General features: G+C 40.3%; 1 non-coding gene across 1 annotated transcript; it reads right to left on the reverse strand.

Annotated features, from left to right (window-relative positions):
- Nucleotides 1-393: 393 nt before the first annotated feature.
- On the reverse strand, nucleotides 394-497 carry LOC130971217 (small nucleolar RNA R71). The gene has a single exon (XR_009082449.1). It is a non-coding gene; the product is annotated as a small nucleolar RNA R71 (small nucleolar RNA).
- Between the last annotated feature and the right edge of the window lie 21,715 nt (nucleotides 498-22,212).

A 22,212-nucleotide genomic window follows, 5' to 3' on the forward strand; every position in this document is an offset into this window, starting at 1 on the left:
GATGGAAACAATGCCATTCCTGAGAGGAGGGTTCTTGGTTCATACATAAACCCAACCTCTGGGAATTGTGGTAGCAGCATTCAGAAACCACCCATTCAGGCCAATAATTTTGAACTCAAACCACAGTTAATATCACTGGTGGAGAACCATTGTTCATTTGGTGGGAGTGTTAATGAAGACCCAAACCAACATCTCACAAAATTCCTGAGAATTTGCGACACTGTGAAGTCCAATGGAGTCCAGGAAGATGCCTATAAACTACTCTTGTTTCCATTTTCACTTAGGGACAAGGCAGCTAAGTGGCTGGAATCATTCCCAAGGGACAGCCTAACAACCTGGGATGAGGTGGAGAGAAAGTTTCTGGCACGTTTCTACCCCCCACAAAAGGTCAATAGGCTTCGATCTGAGGTTCAGACTTTTAGACAACAAGATGGTGAGACACTCTACGAGGCATGGGAGAGGTTCAAAGAGTTGACAAGGAAATGCCCACCAAACATGTTCCCTGACTGGGTGCAATTGCATATTTTCTATGATGGACTTTCTTATGAATCAAGGAAGGCTGTAGACCATTCATCAGGAGGTTCATTGAACAGGAAAAAGACTGTGGAAGAAGCCATTGAAGTGATTGAGACAGTGGCTGAGAATGAGTACTACTATGCTTCAGAGAGGCACAACAAAGGGAGTCATGGAGCTGAACCATGTTGATACAATTCTAGCCCAAAGCAAGGTGTTTGCCAAGCAACTAACAGAGCTCACCAGGAAATTAGACACAAAGCAAGTGGCTGCAATACACACACAAGATCAAGAGGAAGTAAGCATTGAAGGAGGTGATTGGGAAGAGGTCAACTATGTGGGAAACCAACAAAAACAATCATATGATCCACATTCCAACACTTACAACCCAGGATGGAAAAACCACCCAAACTTTGGGTGGGGAAACCTGCAAACCCAACCACAAAACCACAAACCTTACAACCACAACCAACACAACAATTCCACATACCAAAACTCCAACCAAAGATCATACCAAGCCACACAAAACACTTACTCCCAACCACCATATCATGGCCAAAATAACCAACCTGCCCAATCTAATCCGAACCAACAATTTCAAGATCAATTAAACAGGATAGAAAGAATGCTTGCAACCATGAGTCAAGACATAACCGAATTAAAAGCCTTTAAGGAAGAAGTAAATTCCAACTTGCAAAACCAAGGAGCTGCCATCCAGAAGCTAGAAAATCAAATTGAGTACTTGTCTAAGCAAACTCCTGGGCCAAGCGTTTCTCATGCTGCCAAGGCTATTGCAAGGGAAGAATGTAAGGCCATAACCCTCAGAAGTGGAACGAAGCTGAAGGAGATCTCAAAGGAAACCACAGAGGATGAAGAAAAAGAAAATGTGAGAGACAAGGAACAGGGACAATCTTCTACACCGTCTGCAACAAAAGAAAAAGAAAAAGAGGTCCTGAAGCCTTACACACCCAAAGCACCATATCCTCAACGTTTGATGAAAAGAGAAAAGGATGGCCAATTCTCCAGATTTTTGGAGATTTTCAAGAAGCTTCAAATCAACATTCCGTTTGCTGAGGCAATAGAGCAAATGCCACTCTATGCAAAATTCTTAAAGGAATTAATGACCAAGAAGAGAAGCTGGAGAAATGAGGAAACTGTGTTGTTAACTGAAGAATGCAGTGCCATCATTCAACACAAATTGCCTCAGAAATTGAAGGATCCAGGCAGTTTCCAAATCCCCTGCATCATAGGAGAAGTCATGGTGGAGAAGGCCTTGTGTGACTTAGGGGCAAGTATCAATTTGATGTCTCTAACAATGATGAGAAGAATGAAGATCGAGGAAGCTAAACCAACAAGAATGGCCCTCCAATTAGCAGATCGAACTTTTAAATTCCCTCATGGAATAGTTGAGGATTTGTTGGTGAAAGTGGGAGATTTTATATTCCCTGCCGATTTTGTGGTGTTAGATATGGAGGAAGAAACCAAAGCTTCGATAATCCTGGGAAGACCCTTCCTGGCTACTGCTGGAGCCATCATAGATGTCCAAAAGGGTGAACTCACTCTTAGACTACATGATGAGAAATTGGTGTTTAACGTATTCAAGGCAATGAGCTATCCATCAGAATCACTAAAGGAATGCATGAGGGTGGATGTAGTGGACATTGCAGTACAAGAAACCTTTGAGGAAACAACAAAGGAAGTGGCAGAGGAGGAGTTCACCAAGGATATTGAATTTAGTGACATCAAGGCTGCTGAAACAACCATGCCAAGCATGCCAGAGAGAGTGAAAGAAGAAAAGGAAGCACCAAAACCTGAGCTCAAAGCATTACCCCCTAATCTCAAGTATGCATACTTGGGTAGTGATGAGAGCCATCCTGTTATCATTAGCTCTGCCCTGAGCCAAGAACAGGAAGAAGAATTGATCAAGGTGCTACAAACTCATCAAGATGCCATTGGATGGACCCTAGCTGATTTGAAGGGGATAAGTTCATCCATATGCATGCATAAAATCTTGTTAGAAGAGGATGCTAGACCTTCCATTCAAGCTCAGAGAAGATTGAATCCCGTCATGAAAGAAGTGGTACAAAAGGAGGTCATGAAGTTATGGCAGGCAGGGGTAATCTACCCCATTTCGGATAGCCCATGGGTTAGTCCCATCCATGTAGTTCCCAAGAAAGGTGGCATAACTGTGGTGCCAAATGAGAGGAACGAACTCATACCCACAAGAACTGTTACTGGGTGGAGGATGTGCATAGACTACAGGAAGCTCAATGAAGCCACCAGAAAAGATCATTTCCCACTTCCATTCATGGATCAGATGCTTGAAAGGCTTGCAGGACATGCTTACTATTGCTTCCTGGATGGATACTCAGGCTATAATCAGATAGTAGTTGATCCAAGAGATCAAGAGAAAACATCATTTGTTTGTCCATATGGAGTGTTTGCGTATAGACGCATGCCTTTTGGATTGTGCAATGCACCTGCAACTTTCCAAAGGTGCATGTTGTCCATCTTTTCGGACATGATCGAAAAGTTTATTGAAGTTTTCATGGATGATTTTTCTGTGTTTGGAAATTCTTTTCCTAGCTGCCTACACCACCTTGCCTTGGTGCTTAAGAGATGCCAAGAGACCAACCTAGTATTAAACTGGAAAAAGTGTCATTTCATGGTCACAGAAGGAATAGTCCTTGGCCACAAAGTCTCCAATAGAGGCATTGAGGTGGACAGAGCTAAGGTGGAACTCATTGAAAAACTACCTCCACCAAGTAATGTCAAGGCAGTTAGGAGTTTTTTGGGACACGCTGGCTTTTACAGAAGGTTTATTAGAGACTTTTCTAAAATAGCCAAACCTTTGAGTAACTTACTTGTCTCTGATACACCCTTTGTATTTGATAAAAATTGCATGCTAGCCTATGAACTTTTGAAGCAAAAAACTTTCCTCTGCACCTATCATTGCCCCACCTGATTGGAACCTACCTTTTGAACTGATGTGTGATGCATCAGACCTTGCTATTGGGGCAGTGTTAGGACAAAGGAAAGACAATTTGGTACATGTGATTTATTATGCCAGTAAAGTCTTGAATGATAACCAAAGGAATTACACAACCACTGAAAAAGAACTCTTGGCAATAGTTTTTGCATTTGACAAATTTAGATCCTATCTCATTGGATCTAAAGTCATTGTCTTCACTGATCATTCAGCTTTAAAATACTTACTTGCTAAACAAGAATCCAAACCAAGACTTATTAGATGGGTTCTTTTGTTGCAGGAATTTGATATTGAAATCAAAGACAAGAAGGGTGTAGAGAACAAGGTGGCAGACCATTTATCAAGGATACCATGTGAAGAAGGAAGCACACAAAGCACACATATAAATGAGTGTTTTCCTGATGAACAACTCATGGTAATTCACAAAGCACCCTGGTTTGCAGACATAGCATACTTCAAGGCCACTGGGAGCATGCCGTTGGAATTTAACAAGCATCAAAGGAAGAAATTGGTAAATGATGCCAAATACTTCATCTGGGACGAACCATACTTGTTCAAAAAATGTTCGGATGGCATACTCAGAAGATGCATATCAGAGGAAGAAGGAAGGGAAGTCTTATGGGACTGCCATGGATCCACTTATGGAGGATATTTTGCAGGGGAAAGAACAGCAGCTAAGGTGTTGCAGTGTGGTTTTTATTGGCCTACTATCTTCAAAGATGCAAAGGAACTAGTGAAACACTGTCATGAATGCCAGAAAGCGGGAAACCTGCCAAGAAGAAATGAAATGCCACAACAATTCATTCTGGAACTTGAATTGTTTGATGTATGGGGAATAGATTTTATGGGACCCTTTCCCACCTCATACTCAAATAATTACATTCTTGTGGCAGTAGATTATGTCTCCAAATGGGTTGAAGCAATAGCAACTCCAACCAATGATAACAAGGTAGTCCTGAACTTCCTCAGAAAACAAATTTTTTGCCGTTTTGGGGTTCCAAGAGCAATCATCAGTGATGGAGGAAGCCACTTCTGCAACAAACCATTAGAGGCATTGCTTCTAAAATATGGAGTCAAACACAAGGTAGCCACACCATACCATCCACAGACAAGTGGGCAAGCCGAAATATCTAATAGGGAACTCAAAAGAATCCTGGAAAAGACTGTGGGCACTTCAAGGAAGGATTGGTCGATTAAGCTAGATGATGCCCTTTGGGCATATAGGACAGCTTTCAAAACACCAATTGGAATGTCTCCTTACCAACTAGTATATGGAAAAGCTTGCCATTTGCCACTGGAGTTGGAACACAAGGCATTCTGGGCCTTGAAACTCTTGAACTTGGACAGCAAAGCTGCTGGAGAAAGAAGGATGTTGCAAATTCAAGAGTTGGAAGAATTCAGAGCTGAAGCTTATGAGAATGCCAAAATTTACAAAGAAAGAGCAAAGAAGAAGCATGACAGCAACATAGCCCCAAGGAAATTTGAAGAAGGACAAAAAGTATTGCTCTACAATTCTAGGCTGAAGCTATTCCCAGGGAAGCTAAAATCAAGGTGGTCTGGACCATTCCTTGTCACCAAGGTCTCCCAATATGGACAAGTAGAAATCATGGAAGAAAAGTCACAACGAACCTTCACTGTGAATGGTCAAAGACTCAAACATTACTTGGGAGATGTGGAGGAGAAGGACAAGGTTAAATATCACCTCAACTGAGGAAGACAACCGTCAAGCTAGTGACGTTAAAGAAGCGCTTGTTGGGAGGCAACCCAACCTGAGGTAATACTCCTTTACTGTTTCTTTTATTTGTTTCAATAAAAAGGTGAAGTAGTTTCTGTGCATTGCAAAGAATTAAGTTTGGTGTTTCACACCAAACAATGAATTTGTGGATCAATAATTCAAAGGGGAATGTGTGACTCTAAGTTTGGTGTTCCACCATACATATTAACTGAACACAACAACCTTTGAATTATATGAAAGGAACAACCATTCTAAGCAATCACAGAAATGCTTAAAATCCTTAGCAGCAACTTCATTCCAAGGAGAATTCAAGGATTCAAAGAGCAGAGGAGTAAGTAGGAGAATAAGTTTGGTGTTCACACACCAACTTAAGACTCAGACACTTGCCCATATATAGTGAGCTAACCATTCAAGTGCTTGAGAAACAAGCAACTTCATCACTCTTTGCAGGAAGGGAAACAAGGATCTTAGAAAGAACATGATGCAACAACTAGTAGAAGAAGGAGAAATCAAATTGTTTCCTGGCAACAAAGAGAAAACAAGAAATTTCACAAGGTGGTGTTGTTACTTGACCTTTCTCTAAAAGGCAAACAAAAGCATGCGTGTTCTGGTTTAAACTGAAATTGTTGAATCTTTCTGGAATGTGAAGTTTTTAGTATGTTTGTCTGTTTATTGCTTTGAATAAAGTGAATGCTTAGATGTTTGGATATAACTCCACCTTCTTAAACAAATGCTTGCCATGCTTGTTCTGTTTCCAAAAATTAAAAGAAAAGTTTGAACAAAAGTAACTTGGCTCAATTAGTGACAAATCAAGTAGAATTAAGTGGTGGTATGCATGCTTGATTGTTTAGTTAGCTCACTGGAAATTGAGTGTAGAATTATCATTTTTTTTGTGTAGAAGTTGAATAATGTCTATGGATCTTGATGAATAAATGTCTTTGGCCATGAAAAAGAAAGAAAAAGAAGAAGAAAAGCCACTGAAAAAGGGCAACCAAAAAGCAAAAGAATTAAGAAAATAAAGCTAGGCATCAATGGTTTGAACTTTTGAGACATATGCCTGTGGTGTTTATGTACCAGGATCTGCTTGGATGAATAGGTTCTGTGGAGTGTTTCAACACTTGGTAACTTGGGTTAATTAACCCGGGATTATCAACCAAAAGTCCATTATCAAGAGCAACCTAGCTACAAAACATTTAGTTACACAAAGAGGTGCTGGGCACCAATGTCTCAAAAAGAAATGTGAACTAAAATGCCTGTAGTGGATATGTGTACTGCACTGATAAGAAAAAGAAAATGCCAAAGGCTTGTGCAACACATGACACTGAGCAAACAAAGAGCAAAGGAGCTCTAAGAAAAAGAAAAACAAAGAAAGAAAAAGTGCCAAGGACATAAGAATAACAAGAGGCCATAGCAGTGTTTGATGGATGCAATGAAAAAGTGATAATCCTACCTGATAAGAATGAAAAAGTGATGCTGCAACTTTCTGCATAAAACCCTTCTGATGAACTTCAAATGCTTGCTAATATAGCCAATGTAATTGCTTTCTGTTTCATACTTTCTTCTCAAATAACTAAGGACTTGCTTAGGGACAAGCAAGTATTAAGTTTGGTGTTGTGATGCCAAGGCATCTTAGGCTAGTTTCACTAGCATTTTTCTGTTAGTTTTAGTTGTTTTATGCATTTTCTTGAGCTTAAAGTAACCAAGAATGGTTAAATGAACAACAAAGTAATGAATCATCCAAACATGTATAATTTTGATGCAAATTCCATGAGTTTTAGTTATATTACTTGAATGCTATGAATGGAAGATTTCTCATGAAATTTTGCAAGACTTTGATGCAATTGTTTGGATGATTTCAGGGAAGAAGAGGCTAGGCAAGGAAGCAACAAAATCAATAAAGGAAGCTTGAAGATCACATGTGGAGAATCTGAAAGTGGCGTTTAACCTCCAGTTTAACCTTAAACTGGAAGTTAAACGCCAGAATAAGAAATGCATCAAGGCTGAAAGTGGCGTTTAACCTTCAGTTTAAGGTTAAACTGAAGGTTAAACGCCAGAATCATGAAAGCTGAGAAAAGAGGAAACTGGCGTTTAACCTCCAGTTTGACCTTAAACTGAAGGTTAAACGCCAGAATGAGAATGGCACCAAGGGAGTATTTCCACGTTTAACCTCCAGTTTGACCTCAAACTGGAGGTTAAACGTGTTCGAACCACATTATGCACCAGGAAGCCATTTCCACGTTTAAGCTCCAGTTTGACCTCAAACTGGAGCTTAAACGTGTTCGACATTCACACTCCTGGGCTATCTTCTTCATTCCCACGTTTAACCTCCAGTTTAACCTTAAACTGGAGGTTAAACGTGTTCGACCCATTCACACTCCTGGGCTAGTTTCTTCATTCCCACGTTTAACCTCCAGTTTAACCTTAAACTGGAGGTTAAACGTGTTCGACCACAAATTGCCTCCAGGGTTGCTTTCTTCAATTCCACGTTTAAGCTTTAGTTTAACCTTAAACTAAAGCTTAAACGTGTTCGACCATACCACAACCCATAGTTGCTTTCTTCCATTTCCACGTTTAAGTTTCAGTTTAACCTTAAACTGAAACTTAAACTTCAACTTAAAATCCACATTTTGAAAGGGTTTCTGGGCCAAATATATTGAAGTTTAAGTTAGCATTTGAGCACAAATATTAACTTAAACATATTATGGTATGAAACCCAATGGAATATCATGGTTTATGGGATTGGGCCTGAAGAATTGATGAGTCTGGAACTTCAAATTGTTGAGTCTTGTGTCATTATGTGTTTATCACTAAGTTTGCTCAATGAATGTTACAGAATGGGATCACAGCCTCATCAGGATTATGGACCATAAACCCAAAGCAAAAGGAAATCAAGGAAAAGCCTCAAAGCCCAAGAAACACAACAGAAGCTCAATGTAGAAAGTGTATAAATAGGATAGAATTTAAGTTAGAAGGGACTTTTTGACACTTTAGAACTTTTGATCATTTTGCTATTTTTCATACTTTGTAATTGAATTCAGAGCTATGACTCACTAAACCCCTTTCATTGGGTTAGGGAGCTCTATTGTAATTCAATGAATCAAAAATAGTTTTTATCTTCTTCTTCAATCTTTTCTCTTGAATTTTGTTAGAAAGCTTCTCGATCTAATTCCATTGGGTAGTTGTCTTGGGAAAGAAAATACCCATAATTGGAATCCTTCGGAACCTTGGGAAAGGAATGATGGATTCATGCTAGAGAAGCTTTCTCACAGTGAATTGGATTGGGGTTTGGATGGATATTGTGACATGTAATCCTACCAAATTGTGGTTCATGAAACTGTGTGGTATAATCAGTGATCAAGCATCATCTCTTCTTACGAACATTTAAACCAAGGGATTGGGAATTTGTTTGTTTTTAGAGAGAATTGGTGAGCCAAGGAATTGGGATCCAATCATATAAGATTGCCAAGCAAGATTCAATGAATGCATTGGTTGAGGAAGAGATGAAAATTTTTTTGATTCGGAGATTTCAATATCTCCTGACCCCAATGAACCCCTCTTTCTGATCTACACTTTCTATTTACATTTTGCAAATTTCAATTCATGCAATCACCCCAATTCCCTTTTAATTTCAGCAATTTACTTTCTCGCACCTTAATTCTTGCAATTTAAGTTTATGCAAATTTCAATTACTTGCAATTTACGTTTCCTGCCACATTTACTTTATGCAATTCACATCCAAAAGTTGATTCCGCTCAACTAAACAAACTTCTAATTCGAATTGCTCATTCAACCAATCCTTGTGGGATTCGACCTCACTCTATTGTGAGTTTTTACTTGACGATAACCGGTGCACTTGCTGGAAGGAATTTTGCCGTTCGTGCAATTTCCTAAAATCGTAGCATATCAAGTTTATGCAGCAACAGGTTGCCTCCCAGAAAGCGCTTCTTTATTGTCTTTAGCTGGACTATTACTGAGCTTTAGTTAAGTCTCAGTTTTGAGCATTCTTGCTCAAAATTGCTGTCAAGATAATGTTTGACTCTTTGTCCATTAACAATGAACTTTTTGTTAGAATCATTATCCTGGAGTCCTACGTATCCGTATGGTGACACACTTGTAATCATATATGGTCCTCTCCACCGGGACTTTAATTTTCCGGGGAATAATCTGAGCCTAGAATTAAATAGCAGAACTTTCTGCCCTGGCTCAAAGACTCTGGATGACAATTTGTTATCATTCCATCTTTTTGCTTTCTCTTTATAAATTTTTGCATTCTCGAAAGCATTGAGTCTAAATTCCTCTAGCTCATTTAACTGGAGCAATCGTTTTTCTCCAGCTAACTTGGCATCAAGGTTCAGGAATCTGGTTGCCCAGTAGGCCTTATGTTCCAGTTCCACTGGCAAGTGACATGCCTTTCCATACACAAGCTGGTATGGAGAGGTCCCTATAGGGGTCATGAATGCTGTTCTGTATGCCCATAGAGCATCATCCAAGCTTCTTGCCCAATCCTTTCTACGGTTAATTACAGTTCGTTCCAGGATTCTTTTAAGTTCTCTATTTGAGACTTCAGCTTGCCCATTTGTCTGTGGATGATATGGAGTGGCCACCCTGTGGCTAACTCCATAACGAACCAAAGCAGAGTAAAGCTGTTTGTTATAGAAATGAGTGCCCCCATCACTGATTAATACTCTAGGGGTACCAAATCTGCTGAAGATGTGTTTCTGGAGGAATTTTAACACTGTCTTAGTGTCATTAGTGGGTGTTGCAATAGCTTCCACCCATTTGGATAAATAATCCACTGCCACCAAAATATAAGTGTTTGAGTATGATGGTGGGAAAGGCCCCATGAAGTCAATACCCCATACATCAAACAACTCAATCTCCAAGATCCCTTGTTGAGGCATGGCATAACTGTGAGGCAGATTACCAGATCTTTGGCAACTGTCACAATAAAGTACAAACACTCGGGAATCTTTATAGAGAGTAGGCCAGTAGAAGCCACATTGGAGGACTCTTGTGGCTGTTCGCTCACTTCCAAAATGTCCTCCATATTGTGATCCATGGCAGTGCCAGAGGATCCTCTGTGCTTCTTATTTAGGCACACATCTACGGATTACTCCGTCTGCACATCTCTTGAAGAGATATGGTTCATCCCAAAGATAGTACTTTGCATCTGTGATCAATTTCTTTGATTGCTGCCCACTGTACTCTTTGGGTATGAATCTCACTGCCTTGTAGTTTGCAATGTCTGCAAACCATGGCATTTCCTGGATGGCAAAGAGTTGCTCATTCAGAAAGTTTTCAGAGATTTCAGTAAGAGGGAGGGACGCCCCTTCTACTGGTTCTATTCGGAACAGGTGATCTGTTACTTGATTCTCTGTCCCTTTTCTGTCTCTTATTTCTATATCAAACTCTTGCAGAAGCAACACCCATCTTATGAGTTTGGGTTTTGAATCCTGCTTTGTGAGTAGATATTTAAGAGCAGCATGGTCAGTGTACACAATCACTTTTGATCCTACTAAATAGGATCTGAACTTGTCAATGGCATAAACCACTGCAAGTAGCTCTTTTTCTGTGGTTGTGTAATTCTTCTGTGCGTCATTTAGAACACGACTGGCATAGTAAATGACGTGCAGAAGCTTGTCATGCCTTTGTCCTAACATTGCACCAATGGCATGGTCACTGGCATCACACATCAGTTCAAAAGGTAATGTCCAGTCTGGTGCAGAGATGACTGGTGCTGTGTGATGAGCGGATAATTTGTACGCTTTTTGGCATTGTTTTTAGTATGTTTTTGGTAGTTTTAGTTGAGTTCTTAGTATATTTTTATTAGTTTTTAGTTAAAATTCACTTTTCTGGACTTTACTATGAGTTTGTGTGTTTTTCTGTGATTTCAGGTATTTTCTGGCTGAAATTGAGGGATCTGAGCAAAAATCTGATTCTGAGACTGAAAAGGACTGCAGATGCTGTTGGATTCTGACCTCCCTGCACTCGAAGTGGATTTTCTGGAGCTACAGAAGCTCAATTGGCGCGCTCTCAACGGCGTTGGAAAGTAGACATCCTGGGCTTTCCAGCAATATATGATAGTCCATACTTTGCCCAAGATTTGATGGCCCAAACCGGCGTTCAAAGTCACCTCAAGAAATTCCAGCGTTAAACGCCGGAACTGGCACCTAATTGGGAGTTAAACGCCCAAACTGGCATAAAAGCTGGCGTTTAACTCCAAGAAGAGTCTCTACACGAAAATGCTTCATTGCTCAGCCCAAGCACACACCAAGTGGGCCCGGAAGTGGATTTTTATGTCATTTACTCATCTCTGTACACCCTAGGCTACTAGTTTCCTATAAATAGGACCTTTTACTATTGTATTTTCATCTTTTGATCATGCTTTGATGATTGAACCCTCCTTGGGAGGCTGGCCATTCGGCCATGCCTAGACCTTGTTCTTATGTATTTTCAACGGTGGAGTTTCTACACACCATAGATTAAGGTGTGGAGCTCTGCTGTACCTCGAGTATTAATGCAATTACTATTGTTCTTCTATTCAATTCCGCTTGTTCTTTGTCCAAGATATCACTTGTTCTTCAACTTGATGAAGGTGATGATTGACACTCATCATCATTCTCACTCATGAACAAAGTGACTGACAACCACTCTTGCTCTACAAGCATACGAGGCTCTAGTGTTTATCTCTTGGATTCTTTAATCGGAATCTTCGTGGTATAGGCGAGAACTGATGGCGGCATTCAAGAGAATCCGGAAGGTCTAACCTTGTCTGTGGTATTCTGAGTAGGATTTAATGATTGAATGACTGTGACGTGCTTCAAACTCCTGAGGGCGGGGCGTTAGTGACAGACGCAAAAGGATCACTGGATTCTATTCCGGCCTGATTGAGAACCGACAGATGGATAGCCGTGCCGTGACAGGGTGCGTTGAACATTTCCAATGAGAGGATGGGAGGTAGCCACTGACAACGGTGAAACCCTTGTATAAGCTTGCCATGGAAAGGAGTAAGAAGGATTGGATGAAGACAGTAGGAAAGCAGAGAGACGGAAGGGAAGGCATCTTCATACGCTTATCTGAAGTTCCTACCAATGAGTTACATAAGTATCTCTATCTTTATCTTTATGCTTTATTCGTTTATCACCATACCCAATTGAGTCTGCCTGACTGAGATTTACAAGGTGACCATAGCTTGCTTCATATCAACAATCTCCGTGGGATCGACCCTTACTCACGTAAGGTATTACTTGGACGACCCAGTGCACTTGCTGGTTAGTTGTGCGAAGTTGTAGTGATCACAATTTCGCGCACCAAGTTTTTGGCGCCGTTGCCGGGGATTGTTCTTGTGTATGGACAACTGACGGTTCATCTTGTTGCTTAGATTAGGCATTTTTCTTCAGAGTTCTTAAGAATGAATTCTAGTGTTTCAAGGTGATGTTCTTATCATCACCAAGGCTGATTGATTCTCATCAATTTAGCTCTTGAATGCAATGTCCTGCTGAAGCTTGGCCGGCCATGTCTAATTTCTTTAGACTAAAGCTTTAGACTAACATTGCATGATTCCTGGAATTCTCATTAAGAATTTTGATACCTTTATTTTCCTTTTCACTTAATTTTCGAAAAAGCACAAAAAAATTATAAAATCATAAAATCCAAAAATATGTCTTGTTTGAGTCTAGAGTCTCATCTTAAGTTTAGTATCAATTGCATGTTTCTATTCTTATTGCATTCATGCATGTGTCCTCATTGATCTTCAAGTTGTTCTTGATGATTTCCTTGTTTTGATCTTTGAATTCTATTGACTTGAGTGTTTTGTTGTTTCTCATATGCATTCTCATTTTGCTAGTGTCAGTAGTATACAAACTGCTAAGTTTGGTGTCTTGCATGCATTGTTATTTGATTTTATTTGCATTTTGATTATTCCTCATTATTAAAAATCCAAAAATATTTTTAATTTGTGTCTTTTCAAGTCAATAACACAGAGAATTGAAGATTTAGAACATACTGCAGAGGAATCACACAGAAAAGCTGGGCATTCAAAAATGCCCAGTGAAGAAGACAGACTGGCGTTTAAACGCCAGCCAGGGTACCTGGTTGGGCGTTTAACGCCCAAAAGGGTAGAGTTTTGGGCGTTAAACGCCAGAATGTGCACCATTCTGGGCGTTTAACGCCAGGATGGCACAAGGGGGAAGATTTTGTTTTTCAAATCAAATTTTTTTCAAATTTTCAAAGTTTTTCAAAATCAAATCTTTTTCAAATCAAATCTTTTCAATCAAATGTTTTCAAAATCAATTTCTTTCCTTTTTCAAAGATACTTGCTAACAATTAATGATTTGATTGAACATTTTAAGTATGTTGCCTTTTCTGTTGAGAGAGGTTTTAATGTTTGAATCATATCTTTTCTTGTTAGGCAAGTCATTAATCTTTAAAATCATATCTTTTAAAATTGTTTTCAAATCAAATCTTTTTTTAAAATGTTTTTCAAATCATATCTTCTCAATCACATCTTTTTAAAAGCATAACTTTTCAATCATATCTTTTTAATCACATCTTTTCAAATAGTTTTCAATCATATCTTTTTAACTTCTAATTTCAAAATCTTTTTTAAAAATCACTTGATTTCTTTTCCACTCTTATTTTCGAAAATCAATTAAGTGTTTTTCAAAATGTTTTCAAAATCTTTTACTTAATTTTCGAAAATTACTTCCCTTCTTCTCACATCCTTCTATTTATGGACTAACACTATTCCTTCATGTAAAAATTCGAACTCCCTCTTCTTGGACAAGTTCAAATTTTCTACTTCTGTCTTCTACCTTTCTTTTCCTCTGACACCTCAAGGAATCTCTATACTGTGACATAGAGGATTCCACAGTTTCTTGTTCTCTTCTCTTTCATATGAGCAGGAGCAGAAACAAAGGCATTCTTGTTGAAGCTGACCCTGAACCTGAAAGGACCTTGAAGCGAAAGCTAAGAGAAGCTAAGGCACAACTCTCTGTAGAGGACCTGACCGAATTCTTCAAAGAAGAAGAAGACATGGCAGCCGAAAACAACAACAATGCCAACAATGCAAGGAAGGTGCTGGGTGACTTTACTGCACCTACTCCCGACTTCTATGGGAGAAGCATCTCTATCCCTGCCATTGGAGCAAACAACTTTGAGCTTAAGCCTCAATTAGTTTCTCTAATGCAACAGAATTGCAAGTTCCATGGACTTCAAATGGAAGATCCTCATCAGTTTTTAGCTGAATTCTTGCAAATCTGTGACACAGTCAAGACTAATGGGGTTGACCCTGAGGTCTATAGACTGATGCTATTCCCTTTTGCTGTAAGAGACAGAGCTAGAATATGGTTGGACTCACAACCTAAAGAAAGCCTGGATTCTTGGGAAAAGCTAGTCAATGCCTTCTTGGCAAAGTTCTTTCCACCTCAAAAATGGAGTAAGCTTAGAGTGGAATCCAAACCTTCAGACAGAAGGATGGAGAATCCCTCTATGAAGCTTGGGAAAGATACAAACAATTAATCAGAAAGTGTCCCTCAGACATGCTTTCTGAATGGAGCATCATAGGTATTTTCTATGATGGTCTCTCTGAACTATCCAAGATGTCTTTGGATAGCTCTGCTGGAGGATCTCTTCATCTGAAGAAGACGCCTACAGAGGCTCAAGAGCTCATTGAAATGGTTGCAAATAACCAACTCATGTACACTTCTGAAGGGAATCCTGTGAACAATGGGACTAGTCAGAAGAAAGGAGTTCTTGAGATTGATACTCTGAATGCCATACTGGCTCAGAATAAGATATTGACTCAGCAAGTCAATTTGATTTCTCAAAGTCTTTCTGGAATGCAAAATGCACCTGGCAGTACTAAGGATGCTTCATCTAAGGAAGAAGCCTATGATCCTGAGAACCCTTCAATGGAAGAGGTGAATTACCTAGGAGAGCCCTATGGGAACACCTATAATTCTTCATGGAGAAATCACCCAAATCTCTCATGGAAGAATCAAGAGAAACCTCAACAAGATTTCAACAACAACAATGGTGGAAGAAACAGGTTTAGCAATGGCAAGCCTTTTCCATCATCCTCTCAGCAACAGACAGAGAATTCTAAGCAGAACCACTCTGACTTAGCAACCATGGTCTCTGATCTAATCAAAACCACTCAAAGTTTCATGACTGAAACAAGGTCTTCCATTAGGAATTTGGAAGCACAAGTGGGACAGCTGAGCAAGAAAATTACTGAACTCCCTCCAAGTACTCTTCCAAGTAATACAGAAGAAAATCCAAAAGGAGAGTGCAAAGCCATAACCATGGCCGAATATGGAGAGGAAAGAGAGGAAGTGAACGCCACTGAGGAAGACCTCAATGGGCGTGCACCAACCTCCTCTGAGTTCCCCAATGAGGAACGATGGGAATCTGAGGCTCAAAATGAGACCATAGAGATTCCATTGGACTTACTTCTGCCTTTCATGAGCTTTGATGAGTATTCTTCCTCTGAAGAGGATGAGTATGTCACTGAAGAGCAAGTTGCTAAATACCTTGGAGCAATCATGAAGCTAAATGACAAGTTATTTGGAAATGAGACTTGGGAGGATGAACCTCCTTTGCTCACCAAAGAACTGGATGACTTGTCTAGGCAGAAATTACCTCAAAAGAGACAAGATCCTGGAAAGTTTTCCATACCTTGTACCATAGGCACCATGACCTTTAAGAAGGCTCTGTGTGACTTAGGGTCAAGTGTGAACCTCATGCCTCTCTCTGTAATGGAGAAGCTAGGGATCTTTGAGGTACAAGCTGCAAGAATCTCACTAGAGATGGCAGACAACTCAAGAAAACAAGCTCATGGACTTGTAGAGAATGTTTTGGTAAAGGTTGAAGACCATTACATCCCTACTGATTTCATAGTCCTAGAGACTGGGAAGTGCATGGATGAATCCATCATCCTTGGCAGACCCTTCCTAGCCACAGCAAAGGCTGTGATTGATGTTGATAGAGGTGAACTGATCATTCAAGTGAATGAAAAATCCTATGTGTTTAAGGCTCAAGGATATCCCTCTGCCACCATGGAGAAGAAGCATGAAGAGCTTCTCTCTAATCAGAGACAAACAGAGCCCCCACTGTCAAACTCTAAGTTTGGTGTTGGGAGGCCACAACCAAACTCTAAGTTTGGTGTTGAACCCCCACATTCAAACTCTAAGTTTGGTGTTGGGAGGTTCCAACATTGCTCTGAGTATCTGTGAGGCTCCATGAGAGCCCTCTGTCAAGCTACTGACATTAAAGAAGCGCTTGTTGGGAGGCAACCCAATGTTATATTTAATCTATTTCTCTTTGTTATTTTATGTCTTTTGTAGGTTGATGATCATAAGAAGTCACAAAATCCATTGAAAAAGCAAAACCAGAATGAAAAACAGGAAGAAAAACAGCACACCCTGGAGGAAGAACTCACTGGCGTTTAAACGCCAGTGAGGCTAGCAGTTGGGCGTTTAACGCCCGGTCTGGCACCATTCTGGGCGTTTAACGCTAGAAAGGGGCACCAGACTGGCGTTAAACGCCAGGAAAGGGCAAGAACCTGGCGTTAAACGCCAGAAAGGGGCACCAGCCCGGCGTTTAACGCCAGAATTGGCTCAAAACGTGATTTTGATTGCCATTTGGTGCAGGGATGACTTTTCCTTGACACCTCAGGATCTGTGGACCCCACAGGATCCCCACCAACCCCACCACACTCTCTCTTCTTCTTCACCCATTCACCAATCACCTCAACATCTCTTTCTCTTCACCACTCACATCCATCTTTCATAAAACCACCACTTCTCCCCCTCTTTGGCCGAACACAAAGCCATTCCCTTCTTCCTCATTTCTTCTTCTTCTACTCTCTTCTTTCTTCTTTTGCTCGAGGACGAGCAAACCTTTTAAGTTTGGTGTGGTAAAAGCATTGCTTTTTGTTTTTCCATAACCATTTATGGCACCCAAAGCCGGTTCAACTGAGAAGGCATGACCTCAAGCCCATCACTAAGAAGAAGATGGAGCAAACAAGAGACCCCTCTCATCATGAGATCCCTGAGATGCCTCAAGGGATGCACCTTCCTCCACAAGACTATTGGGAGCAACTGAACACCTCCCTAGGAGAATTAAGTTCCAACATGGGACAACTAAGGGTGGAGCACCAAGAACATGCCATCCTCCTCCATGAAATTAGAGAAGATCAAAGAATCATGAGAGAGGAGCAACAAAGACAAGGAAGAGACATTGAGGAGCTCAAGCACTCCATAAGACCTTCAAGAGGAAGAACAAGCCGCCATCACTAAGGTGGACCCGTTCTTTAATCTCCTTGTCCTTTATTTCTCTGTTTTTTTCGAATTTTAGTGCTTATGTTTATCTATGTTTGTGTCTTATGATCATTAGTGTCTTAGTGTCTATGCCTTAAAGTTATGAATGTCCTATGAAATCCATCACCTTTCTTAAAAGAAAACTGTTTTTATCACAAAAGAACAAGAAGTACAGGATTTCGAATTCATCTTTAAAACTAGCTTAATTAGTTTGATGTGGTGACAATACTTTTTGTTTTCTGAATGTATGCTTGAACAGTGCATATGTCTTTTGAATTTGTTGTTCATGAATGTTAAAATTGTTGGCTCTTGAAAGAATGATGAAAAAGGAGACATGTTACTGAGGATCTGAAAAATCATAAAAATGATTCTTGAAGCAAGAAAAAGCAGTGAATACAAAAAAAAAAGAAAGAGAAGGAGAAAAATGAAAAAAAGGAAGAGAAAGAGAAAAAGAAAGAAAAAGAAAGAAATAAAGTTGTGATCCAAGGCAAAAAGAGTGTGCTTAAGAACCCTGGACACCTCTAATTGGGGACTCTAGCAAAGCTGAGTCACAATCTGAAAAGGTTCACCCAATTATGTGTCTGTGGCATGTATGTATCCGGTGGTAATACTGGAAGACAGAGTGCTTTGGGCCACGGCCAAGACTCATAAAGTAGCTGTGTTCAAGAATCATCATACTTAACTAAGAGAATCAATAACAGTATCTGGATTCTGAGTTCCTAAAGAAGCCAATCATTCTGAACCTCAGAGGATAAAGTGAGATGCCAAAACTGTTTGGAGGCAAAAAGCTACTAGTCCCGCTCATCTAATTTGGAGCTAAGTTTCATTGATAATTTGGAGTCTATAGTATATTCTCTTCTTTTTATCTTATTTGATTTTCAGTTGCTTGGGGACAAGCAACAATTTAAGTTTGGTGTTGTGATGAGCGGATAATTTGTACGCTTTTTGGCATTGTTTTTAGTATGTTTTTGGTAGTTTTAGTTGAGTTCTTAGTATATTTTTATTAGTTTTTAGTTAAAATTCACTTTTCTGGACTTTACTATGAGTTTGTGTGTTTTCTGTGATTTCAGGTATTTTCTGGCTGAAATTGAGGGATCTGAGCAAAAATCTGATTCTGAGACTGAAAAGGACTGCAGATGCTGTTGGATTCTGACCTCCCTGCACTCGAAGTGGATTTTCTGGAGCTACAGAAGCCCAATTGGCGCGCTCTCAACGGCGTTGGAAAGTAGACATCCTGGGCTTTCCAGCAATATATGATAGTCCATACTTTGCCCAAGATTTGATGGCCCAAACCGGCGTTCAAAGTCACCTCAAGAAATTCTAGCGTTAAACGCCGGAACTGGCACCTAATTGGGAGTTAAACGCCCAAACTGGCATAAAAGCTGGCGTTTAACTCCAAGAAGAGTCTCTACACGAAAATGCTTCATTGCTCAGCCCAAGCACACACCAAGTGGGCCCGGAAGTGGATTTTATGTCATTACTCATCTCTGTACACCCTAGGCTACTAGTTTCCTATAAATAGGACCTTTTACTATTGTATTTTCATCTTTTGATCATGCTTTGATGATTGAACCCTCCTTGGGAGGCTGGCCATTCGGCCATGCCTAGACCTTGTTCTTATGTATTTTCAACGGTGGAGTTTCTACACACCATAGATTAAGGTGTGGAGCTCTGCTGTACCTCGAGTATTAATGCAATTACTATTGTTCTTCTATTCAATTCCGCTTGTTCTTTGTCCAAGATATCACTTGTTCTTCAACTTGATGAAGGTGATGATTGACACTCATCATCATTCTCACTCATGAACAAAGTGACTGACAACCACTCTTGCTCTACAAGCATACGAAGCTCTAGTGTTTATCTCTTGGATTCTTTAATCGGAATCTTCGTGGTATAGGCGAGAACTGATGGCGGCATTCAAGAGAATCCGGAAGGACTAACCTTGTCTGTGGTATTCTGAGTAGGATTCAATGATTGAATGACTGTAACGTGCTTCAAACTCCTGAGGGCGGGGCGTTAGTGACAGATGCAAAAGGATCACTGGATTCTATTCCGGCCTGATTGAGAACCGACAGATGGATAGCCGTGCCGTGACAGGGTGCGTTGAACATTTCCAATGAGAGGATGGGAGGTAGCCACTGACAACGGTGAAACCCTTGCATAAGCTTGCCATGGAAAGGAGTAAGAAGGATTGGATGAAGACAGTAGGAAAGCAGAGAGACGGAAGGGAAGGCATCTTCATACGCTTATCTGAAGTTCCTACCAATGAGTTACATAAGTATCTCTATCTTTATCTTTATGCTTTATTCGTTTATCACTATACCCAATTGAGTCTGTGATGAGCGGATAATTTGTATACTTTTTGGCATTGTTTTTAGTATGTTTTTGATATGATATAGTTAGTTTTTAGTATATTTTTATTAGTTTTTAATTAAAATTCACTTTTCTGGACTTTACTATGAGTTTGTGTGTTTTTCTGTGATTTCAGGTATTTTCTGGCTGAAATTGAGGGACCTGAGCAAAAATCTGATTTTGAGACTCAAAAGGACTGCAGATGCTGTTGGATTCTGACCTCTCTGCACTCGAAGCGGATTTTCTGGAGCTACAGAAGCCCAATTGGCGCGTTCTCAACGGCGTTGGAAAGTAGACATTCTGGGCTTTCCAGCAATATATAATAGTCCATACTTTGCCCAAGATTTGATGGCCCAAACCGGCGTTCAAAGTCACCTCAAGAAATCCCAGCGTTAAACGCTGGAACTGGCACCCAAATGGGAGTTAAACGCCCAAACTAGCACCAAAGCTGGCGTTTAACTCCAAGAAGAGTCTCTACACGAAATTGCTTCATTGCTCAGCCCAAGCACACACCAAGTGGGCCCGGAAGAGGATTTTTATGTCATTTACTCATTTCTGTACACCCTAGGCTACTAGTTTCTTATAAGTAGGACCTTTTACTATTGTATAGAAATTTTGATCACTTTTAGATCTCTAGATCATCTTTGGACATTTTAGTTCTTAGATCATTGGGAGGCTGGCCATTCGGCCATGCCTAGACCTTATGCTTATGTATTTTCAACGGTGGAGTTTTTACACACCATAGATTAAGGTGTGGAGCTCTGCTGTACCTCGAGTATTAATGCAATTACTATTGTTCTTCCATTCAAATTCCGCTTGTTCTTTATCCAAGATATCACTTGTTCTTCAACATGATGAAGGTGATGATTGACGCCCATCACCATTCTCACCCATGAACAAGGTGACTGACAACCATTCTTGTTCTACAAGCATTTGAGGCTTGGTGAATATCTCTTTGATTCCTGATTGCACGATGCATGGTTGATCGCCTGACAACCGAGTGCTCGCCTGACAAACGAGCCAGCCATTCCGTGAGATCAGAGTCTTCGTGGTATAGGCAAGAACTGATGGCAGCATTCAAGAGAATCCGGAAGGTCTAACCTTGTCTGTGGTATTCTGAGTAGGATTCAATGACTGAATGACTGTGACGTGCTTCAAACCTGTAACCTACTGGGCGTTAGTGACAGACGCAAAAGAGTTATTCTATTCCGGTAGGGGAGGGAACCAAACCGGTGATTGGCAGCACTGTGACAGAGTGTGTGCATTAGCTTTCACTGCGCGGATGGGAGGTAGCTGCTGACAACAGTGAGACCCTATACGAGCTTGCCATGGAAAGGAGTAAGAAGGGTTGGATGAAGACAGTAGGAAAGCAGAGAGACGGAAGGGAAGGCATCTTCATGCGCTTATCTGAAGTTCCTACCAATGAATTACATAAGTATCACTATCTTTATCTTTTATGTTATTTTCGTTCATCACCGTATATATCTGAGTTTACCTGACTAAGATTTATAAGATGACCATAGCTTGCTTCAATACTAACAATCTCCGTGGGATCGACCCTTACTCACGTAAGGTTTATTACTTGGACGACCCAGTGCACTTGCTGGTTAGTTGTGCGAAGTTGTGTAATGCCATGGTATTGAGCGCACCAAGTTTTTGGAGCCATTACCAGGGATTATGAGAGTGTGAAAAAGTATAGTTCACAATTTCGCGCACCAAGTTTTTGGCGCCGTTGCCGGGGATTGTTCTAGTTTTGAGCAAGCCTTTGGTAACATCAGTGCCAAGATCCGGCAACAACATCAAATTTTTGGTGTTATTGCCCGGGATTGTTCAGGCTGGACAACTGACGGTTCATCTTGTTGCTTAGATTAGGTATTTTTTTTTCGAAATTCTTGAAGACGAATTCTAGAGTTTCATGATGATTTGTTGAAATCTGGCTGGCTGAGAAGCCATGTCTAATCTGATTGGACCGAGGTTTCAACTTATCACCACAAGAGCTTGTTGATTTCGTATCAATCTTGCTTTTGGAGCAGTGATTTGCTAAGGCTTGGCTGACCTTGGTCATGTCTAGTGTTTTGGACCGAAGCTTTCTTGGAAGCTTGGCTGGCTGTGAAGCCATGTCTAATTCCTGGACCGGAGTCTTAGACTAGCATTGCATGATTCCTGGAATTCTCATTAAGAATTTTGATACCTTCTTTTTCCACTTAATTTTCGAAAAAACACAAAAAATTTAAAAAATAAAAAAATCATAAAATTCAAAAAATTTCTTGTTTGAGTCTAGTGTCTCATCCTAAGTTGGTGTC

Source organism: Arachis stenosperma, chromosome 3 (assembly GCF_014773155.1).
Source record: "Arachis stenosperma cultivar V10309 chromosome 3, arast.V10309.gnm1.PFL2, whole genome shotgun sequence".
NCBI lineage: Eukaryota > Viridiplantae > Streptophyta > Magnoliopsida > Fabales > Fabaceae > Arachis > Arachis stenosperma.